Below are 2,500 nucleotides of genomic sequence, written 5' to 3'. Positions count from 1 at the left end.
TTGTGTGTGTAAATATTGATTTTTTTTTAGTCATATAGCTTTAGTATTTCTTGGAGGATAAAGAAGTTTATGAAAAGGGCATGTAAAACAAGATTATAATGATGACATTCCAAATTATACCACTGTAATATAATATGTATATTTATTATTGCTGCTTATTAGCATCCTGAATATTCTTAGCTCACTGATGCCAGAAAGGCAAAAATATATGTCATGTCCATTTTTTTCCCCCTCTTCTTCTTTCTTTCTTTTTTTTTCTTTGTGGCTCACCAAGAAGTCGATCCCTAATCCAACCCATCTCAACTGTCTAGCCTCTCCTTGATATTTTGAAAGATTCTTTTTAACTTTAACTTTTTATTGCTATTAGTGTTGTTAATAACATTATGATAATCATATTGTTTAATAATAATAATAATAACAACATCAAGATTAATTAGAAAAAAAGTACGTATATTTTTCTGAAAAATTCAAGGAAAGGGGAAATCAGCTGAGGTCACATTGAACTACTAATTGGCTTCTTAGTGGCTAAGCACTTGTAGAATCCTCTACATGCAAACAAATTTCATGAAAGAAAACTACAGTTGACATATACTAGGCAGCATTGGGTTAAAGGTATAATTTTATCAGTTGATTATTTATAATACAAATGTTAATACTGAAATAAAATATATATTGACCAATATATTCTGCTCAGTGTATTAATCACCAAAATATCATTTGAAAAAAAGTCATGTCTAAGTGTTAGAATTTTGTTTACTATAAGAAAAAAGACAAGAATGCACTATGCTAGCTACATCACACACATAGCTCGATCAGCAGCCGGGCCAGTGATTTTTTTAAACACATAGCTGTTAATACATGCATACTGGAGTAGTCTAGGAATTCCCTGGTCCCCTACCCCCACCCCAATCATATCTTAATATACAAGACTGATATTTACTGAATTTAAATGTTACATAAAAAGGTTTCTTGTCTAATTGCATCTACTTTTGTCAAGAAGTGAGTTTGTCATAGTCTAGGTGAATATATATACATTTATGCTCATAGAAATAACTAGTTAATGGTTTCCCTGGAAGTCATTAGAAATACACAGAATACAAATATTTTGTTATTTTTTAAAGTAGTGTCAAGCTTATTTGGTTATTTTGTGTTGAGCACCTTCATGCTGGAGTCACTTTAACCCTCTTGTATTCCAGAGCTAGGTCATATTAATAAAGAAAGATAGAAAGAATATGACTAACAGAATATCTTCTGAACTGACTAATCTTATCAAAGACTGTACATATGAAAGACTGTACATGGTAACAAGTCATATTCCATATTTTTTAAAGTAAATATTATGCTGGTATAAGTTCTGGTAATCGCATTTTTTTTGTTTCCGTGTATATCTGCCAATAGGGTTTTGAATGGCTGCAAAAATCTCTTAGTTTGCAGTCTAATTATAAAATCTGCTAACATTTTATTTTCTAACTAATGATTTGTTCAAACATTTCTCCCTGTGGAATTTTTTTTTTTCTCCAAATTGTAGAGCAAATAGTAAAGATAATCAATTTAATTGTTCTTCAGATATGCATTTAAAACTGTAATTTATACTACAGATAAATAAAGTGTGCATTTTCAATAAATACAAATTAAAATCTTTTCAATATTTTCTTTTAATAAGTGCTGTAAATCATCAAAACAAGATAATAAAACATGTCTTGCAAATTGCAAAATTCACATATAATATGACAAATATACACCTTGGTCTTGGTACAACACACATAATAACCATACATGTTAAGTTTTGCTATTGCATCATAAATATCAAATCAAAGTTGTATAAAAAAACAATAATAAAAAAATGTTAGACTTCAGAATGAAAAAAAGAAAAAAGACTATGATGGCAATAATATACATCAAAATAGTAAGTTATGATTATAACAAAAAATAAAATTCTTTATCAAATGCCTCTGAGAATCTACATACAAAGACAATTTTTAAGTATTATTTTTTATACAGTACAGTATATATTTAATCAGTTTTAGGGATTTACTTGTGTTTAATAATAATACCTAAAATATTAAAATTGTGCTCCTTAGTAGTATAAATTTGGAAGTACCCTCTCCATAACCAAACAGTATACAACCAAAACAGCAATACATAAAGTTAAGCAATTTTGAAGCTTGCATGTGTTATAAAAAGAGTATCAACAAATAGTACGGCCTAGAATTGTTAATATTACGGTTTTCATCATACAAAACTTGATGTTATCATTGGAATATGTTCTAAAGATAATTTCTAAAGCCTTGCAACTGTGTTAATGTTACTCTACTAAAGATGTAAAATCAATCCATACAACAAAATCTATTACAACAAAGCCACCTAAAATATATGAGTAAACTATTGAATATCAGTACTGAATTAAGTAAGTGATAAGACAGCCAAACCAATTTCAATACTTTATCCAGTAAAGAAATAATCTAATGCATCTCAAAACAAGTTTAGCAGAAAATGCAAC

The 2,500-nt window shown here is 28.4% G+C and overlaps 2 protein-coding genes across 5 annotated transcripts in view; one reads left to right on the top strand and one right to left on the bottom strand.

Annotated features, from left to right (window-relative positions):
* The window catches only part of LOC125028578 (vacuolar protein sorting-associated protein 52 homolog), a 13,420-nt gene extending 12,733 nt beyond the window's left edge, over positions 1–687 (top strand). For both annotated transcript variants that reach the window (XM_047618004.1, XM_047618003.1), the window contains one exon: positions 1–687. This exon is cut by the window's left edge and continues 639 nt beyond it. The gene's annotated coding sequence lies outside the window, so the exon portion shown is untranslated.
* A 949-nt stretch (positions 688–1,636) lies between these two features.
* The window catches only part of LOC125028579 (RNA polymerase II subunit A C-terminal domain phosphatase SSU72-like), an 18,185-nt gene continuing 17,321 nt past the window's right edge, over positions 1,637–2,500 (bottom strand). For all 3 annotated transcript variants that reach the window (XM_047618005.1, XM_047618006.1, XM_047618007.1), the window contains exon 6: positions 1,637–2,500. This exon is cut by the window's right edge and continues 694 nt beyond it. The gene's annotated coding sequence lies outside the window, so the exon portion shown is untranslated.

Source organism: Penaeus chinensis, chromosome 9 (genome assembly GCF_019202785.1).
Source record: "Penaeus chinensis breed Huanghai No. 1 chromosome 9, ASM1920278v2, whole genome shotgun sequence".
In the NCBI taxonomy this organism is placed as follows: Eukaryota; Metazoa; Arthropoda; class Malacostraca; order Decapoda; family Penaeidae; genus Penaeus; species Penaeus chinensis.
The sequence above is the reverse complement of the archived record's forward strand: the minus strand, read 5'-3'. Positions and strand labels throughout refer to the sequence as shown.